The sequence below is a fragment of the Gossypium hirsutum genome, chromosome D02, assembly GCF_007990345.1.
Source record: "Gossypium hirsutum isolate 1008001.06 chromosome D02, Gossypium_hirsutum_v2.1, whole genome shotgun sequence".
In the NCBI taxonomy this organism is placed as follows: domain Eukaryota; kingdom Viridiplantae; phylum Streptophyta; class Magnoliopsida; order Malvales; family Malvaceae; genus Gossypium; species Gossypium hirsutum.
The window spans coordinates 60,528,672-60,540,022 of NC_053438.1; the positions used below are offsets into that span (position 1 = coordinate 60,528,672).

At 34.4% G+C, this 11,351-nt stretch overlaps 1 long non-coding RNA gene across 1 annotated transcript; it reads right to left on the reverse strand.

The window, feature by feature from the left end:
• Positions 1-8,169: 8,169 nt before the first annotated feature.
• Positions 8,170-10,658, reverse strand: LOC107908262 (uncharacterized). The gene is made up of 3 exons (XR_001686945.2): positions 10,524-10,658; positions 10,300-10,363; positions 8,170-8,415 (listed from the first exon to the last, which is right to left on the reverse strand). It is a non-coding gene; the product is annotated as an uncharacterized lncRNA (long non-coding RNA).
• Between the last annotated feature and the right edge of the window lie 693 nt (positions 10,659-11,351).

Sequence of the window (11,351 nt, forward strand, 5' to 3'; positions counted from 1 at the left end):
AACGGACATGCTGACGTGATAGTTAGTTGACTAATGGTCAACATAAACAGCTGACGTGGCAATCCAAATATTTTTAAATGGTGACATGGCACTATTTTGTCTTATATGCCATGTCAGCAAATAATTTTAAAATTATTAATTTTTTAAATTATTTAAAATCATCACCATCCTCACCATTCCTTTTTTCTCCATTGTTAATTATTTTTAAAAAAATCATCATCATCATCAAAATTTCACAGTCTCTGGACCTAATTTGGCTTCCATTATCTATGAACAAATTAACTATTGATTCATTTTTAATTGGTAAAGAAATTACAATAGATTGGGCTCGCAATAGTTTCATGTTTTTGGTTGCATTTAAGTTCCAAAATATATTTCGAGTTTTCATGAGAAATGGGCGAATAGTTTGTGAAAAAAAATTGTGCAAAAAAGTAAATAAACGAATTTGGAATACCAAAAACATCAATTTGTCTTCTGTTTCCTTCAAAATATAAACATGAAAAATTATACAAAATTTGTGAAAAGGATGAAAAACCTAACGAGATGGAAAAGAAAAGAACGAAACAATTGGTCAAGCAAACTCAATCTTGATTTGGTTTCCATGCAAGGTGGCTCCTTGGAGAGCGTCATTCATCGCCTTCGCATCCTCCACGAGCTTAAAGTAGACTTCTCGCAAAGTATGGGTGACACTATCGAGTGTGTCGAATTTCTTGAACTCCATCATATCTGAATCAACCGTCTTGCTTGACAGATTTTTGACCCACAAACGGTTCGATGGCGTTGTGGATTCCTCTGATTTTTCCCTAGCCTATATAGATTCATCGGTGGGCCCATTGTAGCTTTAAGAATTTGTTAGAACGAGACAAAAAAAGGAGATATGAAGGCCTAAAGTGTTAAAAATTGATTAAAAAATAATTTGAAAAAGAACCATGGAAACAAGGAGAGATTTGGGGAAGTATATAAACGACAGACAAGGATAAATGATAGGCTATCTAGAGGAAATACATACTAAAAATGGAAAAAAAGGAGAGATTTCGAGAAATATGTAAACAGCAGGCAAGGATAAATGGAAAAAAATATCGGTAAGAAGTAAAAGCTCAGCAAGAGGAAATACATACTAAAAAATGAAGGTCGTCTAACGAATGGAAAAGAAAATCGGAGACAAGAAAGGTCGAGGCTCAATGATGGATTTTGAGGTTTTCAAAGAGTTTCTTTGAGAAAACAATGGAGAATATGAAACGGTAAGGATGATGATGATTTTAAAATAATTAAATAAAATTAATAATTTTAAATTCATTTGCTGATGTGGCATAAAAGATAAAACAATGCCATGTCAGCATATAAATACATTTGGACCGCCATGTCAGCAGTTTATGTTGATTGTTAGTCAACTAACAACCACGTCAGCATGTCTATTAAAAATAGACCAATTTGACAAAAAAAATTAGATGTTAAAGTACTCCAAAAAAAACATAAAAGGCCAAAGTGATCAAACAACCAAATGTTAGGGGCTAATTTTGGCATTATGCCAATATTATAATATACAATTCAGATTGAGCCTTACTTGAGCTTACGAAGGCTCTTTTGTAGGCCTAAGCATGAATTAGGATCAAATTGAGTTTAGGTTCCACGTCGTGATGTCTCCAAAATATTGAGTCACGCCATGATGTCAGATCACTTGACGTCAAGAAATTACAAATTGTTTACGTTGCGACGAGGGGTATTTCATGTCAAGATGAGGACCCTATTTTTTTATGAGAATTTTCCATTTGGTACCTATTTCATGCCAAGCCAAACCTTAAGCTTATTTAGTGCATATATGTAACAACCCTACCTGACCCGTTCACTGACTCCAAGTACAGAGCGTCATAGTCAAACCGGGTTCCTGTACATGTCTAAATAATATCAATTTAGAATAAGATTATACTACCTAATTGAAACATCTTACAACAAATGAAACAAAATTAAATTAAAGTTTATTATCTTTACCCTTCTCCAAGGGAACTACATAATTACAATAAATTCGCCCTCTTGGCGAAGTTCCTAAAGGTACCCCCACCTATGTGCATGACACTCAATTAATGATCGCCCCTCGTTCTACCACTGTCTGGCCTGGTCCCTTCTTGAGTTTTTTGTTTCGCAAATCCTGCAAAACACAGGCCACACTTTGGTAAGTTTGGATGAACTTATTGAGTTTATAATTACACGTAATCAATCCCTATCTTACAGAGGTTTAAATAAATAGAACTAAATACAATAAACTCTCTGATCATTCTGGAATATTTCTCTTAAACCCTTCATAATGGTCTTTATCTTATTCTTGATCCTATCCATTAGCGGGTAGATCGTTGAGTGATTACTTTCCAACCATTCTATCAGCCTTCAATCAATCTTGACAGTTCTTCCTATTATCTCTCCATCTCTTTGACTCTATCCCTTTCTTTACCTTACGCTGCTTCTTTTAATTGTTCCTAGTGTAGAAATCTTCTTCCCACCATGTCCCTATAAGGTAATCCTGTGGTCTACCTTTCTAACAACCCTTAGATATTTTGCCCTTTTTACGGTCATTCCAAATTTGAACAGTCTTTGGTGGACTCTTACTATTACCTTAGCCCCGATGGGCTTGCTATCATCCCATCCTTTGGGATACCTAGAAGATTTCCTACCACTTTGGCTGACTAAGTCCTACTTGAAACAAATAACAATTGGATTTCCTCTTTGTTATCCACCTTGTTCGAGGTACTATACTCATAAGTGTGATATATCTGTCTGTTGTGGACTGTTTTAGCCTTCAGTGATCAGCCAATTATCACTAAATGACCTTCTAGGTTCATGGTTTCTCTTTCATTCGACATCCCCACCTAACTAACCGTTAGGCTGATATTCCTCAATGGTTTTATTTTTTTTCCTTTAAAGAGAAAAAAACCTGACAGACATTTTTTTCATTCAGTGTATCTTTCTTTGTCGGTGGGTTCTCTTTAACCCCTCATTTCTTTATGGACTAACCTGCATTCTCATGATAAACCCCTAGCCTAGAGGGTTTCTCTGAGCACCCTCTAGCGGATACTATTGGCAGATCATTATCCACAATCCTCTAGCAACTAATGCATGCTTATACTTTCATTTTCCTTCTAACCATTTTTCCATATTTGTTTAATTTCCCACAATTACTGTCCTAATTATCCACCCGTGGTTGTTATCCCGACAGACTACTCTGTATTTAGTGTCTCAACATACTCCACAAGCTATCGTATTCATGTTATTGTTTTACTCACCTAATCCCATGTTTGATGTCCTGACGGACTCTATCAATTGCATAGTCGAGGTATGGTCTTACCCCTCGAAATCCACGTGTTTATTGTCTCAGCGGACTGCCCTGAGTGTAGTGTCCTGGCAAACTATCTCGTGTTTATTGTCCCGTTGAACTATCCTGTGTTTAATGTGTCATCAGTGTGTTTAATGTCTTGTTGGATTATCTCGTGTTTAATGTCTCATCAGACTATCCCATTTTTATTGTCTCGTCAAAATAACTATGATGCCATAATGTCTTTCAACTATGGTCTTACACAATATAACCCCGTGTTTACTGTCTCGACAGACCATCAAAGGATATCATAGCATCTTTCAACCATGGTATTAATCTTATTTAGCCATTCTAGCATGCTTTCACATGATGTCATAGCGCCTTTCAGCTATGGTCTTACTCATTTCCATCACGATGCTATAACATCTTTCAACTATGGTCTTACTCATCTTAATCATGATACCATAGTGTCTTTTAACTAGGTTCTTACTCATTTTAGGCGTATAGTCTCCGATCGGTTCCATGGCCTAGCCACGATCTTTCTTATCTACCCTTCCTTTAGCATTTCTTCCATTCCTCTATTTCCCCGTTCCTAACATTGATGCCCGAACACCATAGTGTTCCCTTTGCAAGGCCCGTAGCTTCTTACATGACAAGTGCACATAGCAACACCGTATGGTGATATCTAACAAAATCACCCTTTTTCTCAAGTCCTAACTTCTTCTAATCTCTTTTGTAATTTCCCTTCCACATCATGCATATTCAACTAGAATGACCGATACTAAATAACTCATACAACAAACTTTAGCAGTTCAGGGTTTAAGTACAAAAACTCACCTGATGCTTCCTTGCCTCATCAACTTAGCTTTTCTTGGCACCAGAGCTTCCATTCTCCTAAAAACTAAGTATGACAACCAAATCCTGGATTAAACTCAAGATTTTTAGAAACACGTAGAACCCTTTAAAATGCATTTTAGAAATCCTTATCTTTATTCTCTTAATTTTACGTATACCAAATGGCTAAGAACCTTACCGGCTTGTTGGATTACCTATTTTTCCTACTCAAACCTCATGATCATCGCTCCATGTAGAGTTTTCTTGTAGCCATCTCCTGTAGGAGCTACTAAGGAAGAAGATGAAAAATGAAACAAGTTGAAGAATAAATATCCCCGAGAAGTCATTTCTCAGCTATTTATAGCCCTTCCCGCACAACCTTTCACCGTATAAAATATCTCTATTTACAATCATTTTCTCCCCCACTTAGGTATCGGCTGGTTTCATCTCAACTGAACAAAAATTGATTTTCAACCATATCCAATTTTATTCCTAACTTATTTCTGGTTTTTCAATAGAGACTGACAACTTACGGTCTCTTTCAATCTGACCCCCAAATTGGACCAACATTGCCAAGTTTAAAAGAATGCATGTGACAATATATGCCCATCTAAACCTGCACAAAACAAATTTAAAGGCATTCCCAAACATTTATTTATCATTACTTAATTCAAACAATTCTAATTACCAATGCATCATGTCCAAAATTTTGGCGCCAAAACTTATCAAAACTACTTGCTCAATTCAAACGTACCTAACATCCATATACAATTTAAAGTCATCATATTTTCATATCATTATGCATTAAACCATACCGTTAAACTCCATCCCAATACCTTCACACACAATTTATCAATCAACCAAACATTTATATATCATTGAAGTCCTTAGGTAATCATTTCACTTGTAAACATTTAATCATTCTCCTATTGTACATTCAATCAATTTCACCAATATAACCATACTAATTATTTTCCAAAATTTTCAATCATAATATCCATATGCAATATAAATTATTACCAAGCTTACACACATTTATACATTCCTATGGACAAGTCCAAAACCAGACATTCAACAAGGTTCAAACCAAAATCAACCAACCAAGATAAACACTTATATCAACCTTATATACATGCCATATAACCGTACTTAAAATGATCAAAAGAGCTATCGAATAGATATCAGGATAGTGTAAGTTTTTCGACGATTCGTTTGACATGTTCCGCAAGTTAGCCCTCTACAGAGAAAGGGAAAAACAAGGTAAGCATTACAAATACTTAGTAAGTTCACAGATATGTAAACAACAACTTACCTCAAATTACAACTTAATTTGATAAATACTTTCTTTACGAGTTTGCCAAAACATGGCAACCACATATCAACAAGGTGAGTATCAACATATATTACATCTTATAATAAATCAAACATATAACATTCCCAATCACTTATAACCAACAGTTATTCAATTCAATATCAATTTCATATCATTTTCTATCTATTATCAACAACATATCCAATTTCAATATAATGTTATTCACTATTTCATTTCATTTTTCAAATTTCGAATCATATCATTAATTCATCCAATTTCCGTATCGGCCCTCTAGGCTTGTATAATAAGTTCGCATGATCTTTTATAAATCACAACATGTATTTTTATCATAAAATCATATTAAGTACACAATCCATATATTATTTATCCCATTTACACTTTGTACCCCTGTTAACCTGACTCAGACTTGGACGGATACACAGATCCAACCAATCACACCAGTTTGGCACCAAGTACCTCATCAGACAATGTTGAAGTAAAAAGTTTGCGCCCAACACTTTTTAATGTGTTTGGCACCCATTACCTCATTGGTACGTAGTCGAAGTAATCTTGGACTATTCCTATCTTATGGCATGCCAACTATATCCGACTCTGCTCGAGCAGATAACAGGGTAGAAATTTACTCAATTTCATTTGTAAGCCAATTTCTCAATTCAGTGTTTTCATTTCATAAACCAATTGCCAATTTGTATGCATAACATTATAATTCATCTTAACATAAAACCAATTTTTCAATTACAACAATATACAATATTCCCTAATCTACTCAATTTAGTTCTCTATCTCGAAGATCAAACATAATCATATCAATTTGGTTCAATTCAACTAATCAACCCCAAATTTCAATTCATTATATTCAATTTATCATTCAACAGTTTTTATGATTTAATCCATATCTCACATTTTTGTACCAAATCGTAAACAATCAAAATTTTAATTAAACATATTTACAATTATGATTTTATATACATAAAATTCAATATAAACATATCGTATGAACTTACTTGTTCAAGAGAACAAACAAACAACACTCTAAAGACTAATCAACAAAAATTTCCATTTCCCTGAGTATATTCAATTTGGTCAAATTCCCAATCTATACAATTATTCAATTTAAATTTTCAATTTCAGCCTTCTTATTTCATCCTATTATAAATATGCATTAGCTCAATTTCATTTTTTTGATTGCTCCCTATAGTTTTGCATTTTATCTAATTTAGTCCCTAAGACAGAAATAGTTATAACTTTCAAATTTGAGTCTCAATTTCGAAACTGGTCTCAATTTCATGCTTCTACAGCCCACTACTATCGATAATTACAGAAATTTCATACTAATTTTGAAATATTTGTACTTTAGTCTTTATGTTCAAAACTAACAACTTTCACTTTACAAATTAGTCTTTTTTTTCGTATGTAGTCTTTAAATGTAACCATTTAACACAAAAAGCTTCAAGATTTAATAATAAAAAGATTTATTAACTTTAACAGTTTTGAAAACGGATATACAGGTTAACTAAATCAAGTTACAACAATCTCAAAAATATAAAATGTACGAAAAATAAACTTGAATACATACTAATTTGAAGGACCAAAAGTTGATATGCATGAAACCTTATTTTTCCCCTTTTAGCTACAGGTGGAAAAGAAGAAAAGATGGACAATAGCTTTTGTTTCTTTTATTTTAACATATATACTTACTTTAATAATTAATTAATCCTAGTTTATTTAATTAACCAAAATTTAATCACGTTAATCATAATTAACCTGGCTGGTGCATGCTAGTTGTCACCCAACACTATTTTTCAAACAAGGGAGGGTCTAATTGCTCATCTACTTCTTCAGCTAATTGAAAATTTATAACGATTTGACTTTTACAACTTTTATGATTTAGTCTTTCTACATTAATTAATCACTAATTTAACAAAATTACCTATTCAAAATTCAATTCACCAATATAATAACTTCATAAATATTTAATAAAATTATTTATGGGCTCTATTTATAGAAATGAGATTCTGATACCTCATTTTCCAATAACATTGGCTTTAGGGTCAATACATTTGTACTTTAACTAACCATCCAATTAAAAAATTCGTCAAAACAAAGTTTAATATAATATTATAATTGACTCGTAAATATTAATTAAAAAAATTTACTAGCTCGATCATCGGAGAACAGGGTTCCAAAACCATCGTTTCCGACACCACTGGCTTTCGGGTCGTTACACACGCGAGCTTATGAAAGCTATTTTGTTAACCCGAGCTTAAATTATGACCTAATTGTAAAGTTTGAAAAAATTTAGGCTGACGTCGTGACTTCACGCTATCCACGTCGTGACATCACCATCTCAGTATGTCACGTCACGACTTCATATATACCGACATCGCGATGACATCCTGTTTTGAAACCATGTTGCGACTTTGAGAGTTGGAGGTCATGAAAAGGCCTATTTTTGGTAAAAATGCCATTTTGATTCCCATTCAAGACTTGCAAAAAATACCTATACAATTCATATGTAACACACTATACCTGACCAGATCACCAAGTCCAAGTACCAAGTGTCACAATTAACCTGAATAACTTAATAAAACTTCTAATCTGATTTTCTTATAGGCTTAGACAAAACTAACATTTTCATTTCTATTATTGTTACTAATCAACCCATAATCAATTTCATGGTCAATGATAGATTTCAAAGTTAAATTTCCAGTTAAATTCTATAAACTAAAAACATTAAGTTTTAGCAGTCATTTGTCCTTATCAAACACAAATCATTATTTACAAATTACAACTTAATGCCTCACTACAACTACACTAAATTTTTCCCCGACGTGGGGGATATAGGGGATCCCCTCTATAAAAATGAAATCGATTCAACGCCCATCGTGGGAATTTGGAGGAGTCTAGCTTGTCCCTTTCTTTAAGGTCCCGACAATCCTTGTTCCTGCATACAAGGCAACAAATCATAAGTTCAAAAAGAACTTAGTGAGATTTTAAATGACAGTGCATTGTAACTACTCTATATTTTTAGGGAGAAACAATAAAGGCACATAATTTCAACTTCTTGTGTGTAGATGGAAACTCCAGAAATATTTTGACATGGTCGAAGCCTTATCTTTTCCAACTTTCACTGTTAGCTGACTTTTCCACTGATTTATTTTCAAGCGTACTTTTCCAAATAGCAATTCCTTTTCAAACTTGATTCCTGTCCTGCATTATTACAAATATTCATTTTACCTTTCCTGTTTTTGCCTCCTTAAGATAACCATATATGTGTCTATATATTTTGGTCACTAACTCTTCTACTGGCAGACTTGAAATCGTCTTCGCCATCTTGGTTGATCCCTAGCCTGATCCGTCCATTCCACATTATTCTAAACATGTGATTACCATGTTACCCTAGTGAATGTCTTTCTTTAACTTAGCCCCTTGCATAGATCCTTCCTTAAGGAAGACCCCAGCTTAAAATCATCATTTGCAATCTTGTATATGATATGTGGCTGATAACTAAACGCCTTCTATCTTACGGACTAGTATTTATTAATCAATCACGTAGTACCTTGCCTATTTTAGACCATTTACCAAGAAATTCTCATTACATATAGTTCTCAGTGGACTACCTCTTTCCTAGACTGCCCGTATGGGCTTCCACATCTAATAGCCCCAGATTAACTTTATCATGCTAGATAGTCTTGACATAAATTTTTCATCCAAGTTAGTCTTTGGCGAACTCCCCTCCTAAGAGGGTCATTGGTGGACTTCCTCGTCTAATGGTCCCCATGGACTTTCTCACACTATATAATCCTAACGAACATTCCCATCTTTATTCTCTACAATTTTTTACCCAAGATAGTCTTTAGCTGACTTCCTTCTTAAGAGAGTCTTCAGAGGACTCCCCTCTCATTTTGACAACCCTATTTTGCTCATGTATACATAGGACTAATGTTTGCATAGTTGTTCCTCTTTGTTATAGCCAAAGCTAGTTTACTCATCAAACGTTCATGAACTCATATGAGGGATATCTATTTACCATCACTTTGAAGGAATTGCCCATTTCCTCTCACATAAACCTGCATTAAGATGCTTCCACCAATTCCACTTACCTTTCTATTTTGGTGGATCCTCTCATAACCAAGCTTATAAGCGTTCACAGGCGCGCCATGCTCATTCTATCAAATTGCTCACTGCGTGAGTCATAGTGAACTTCCATTTTTGTTCCTCGAAAGTTTTCCTGGTTCACCATCCTGGCGGACTCTATCTCTCCATAAAGTGTGCCTATTTTGTAATTGGATAGCACCATGAGTTAACCACGAACTTTTTATTCTGAAGAATCAAAAAACCCCTTTCGAAGTGTTGCCCCAAAGGACTTGTATATTATTTTAATGGGTCACCCTGAAGGACCAGTCAATAACCGTCGTCACAGCATCGCTCTAGCGAGCTGGTAGAAAACCATTTCCACATTACCACCAAACTCCCTTGAATCCTGTAATAATCTGACCATTCCTCCTATATGCTAACTTTTCCTATCTTTATCTACCCCGTCAAGGTCATTCTCTCCATACTTCGCATACAATAAATATGCATATCACTCAAAAAATTATCCTTAATATTATATCATATAGTACGCCATTGATTACTTCTTAATTTCACAATCATTTGACACCTACTGTACATACTTGCACAGTGTTTGTGTTATCTATATTCAGCTTTTTCATTCACTATTTCCATACACAACAACAGATTCAGAAAACTCAGAGTAGACACAAACACAAGTCATATAGACAGCACAATACCATAAATCACCTAAAAGCAGAGTACAAAACCTCACCTACTATCCTCTCTCCTTGTCAGCTTAGCTTTTCCAAACACTAGATTCTCCTTTATCGTGGTAGCTAAGCATGAAAATCATAATACAAATTAAACCAAAAATTATTCATACTTTAGAAACCAGTATCCAGTAACATGCAAAAATCTTTCAGAGTTTTTACAGAAATCCTTAACTCGCTCATCTTTTCCTCAAATCCATGAAAGTAGACTAGTTAAGAATCTTACTGATTTACGCAATCCTCTGCTGGTAGGCATCAAACTCCAATTCTAGCTCGCCATCCATAGCTTTCCTTTTTAACACACTCTTCTTCGGGGCAGACTCAAGAAGAGGATAAAGAAGATGAAATAGAAATGAGAAGAATTCCTTTGTCAAATAACACTTCTCACATATATATACCCACGCACGGTCATCAAAGACCCAAATTCTAAATCATGAGTCAATAACCATTATGTTCCCCACTAAGGAACCAATAACTTCCAACTTAACTTGACCAAAATTGAAACTCAACTATTTTTCATTCAGCCACTAAATTTTTTCAAGATTTAGAGTAGAGCCCGCCAACTTACTATTTTATTCAATTAACTCCCAAGTCTTCCTTAATTTCAGAAATTTAATAGAAATCGAGTGTGACAAGTCTCCCACCCTTAAAAAAAATCTTGTCCTTAAAATTTTACACCCAATTTCCTTTGAAACCCAAAAATTAAGAACCTTTAAGGGTTAAATTAAAAAAGATCGTAAGCTGGCGGTCTCTATTAGAAAATTTGAGAAATATAGTAATTGGAATTGAATAGGGTTGAGAACCAAGTCTGGTTCGATTGGGTTAGAACCATTCGGTCTCTTAGTGGGAGACGTAATGATTTTCAATGAATGGCTTATAAATGGTTGAAGACCGTGAGAGGAAGGCTATAAATAGTTGAGAGGTGACTTCGAGGAGATTATTCATCTCAATTTTGTTTCATTTCCTCCATTTATTCCTCTTATTCGTTGCTTCGAAGATAGGATGATTATGGGAAGCTCTGCATGAAGCAGTGATCATGAGTTTTGAGTCGGGA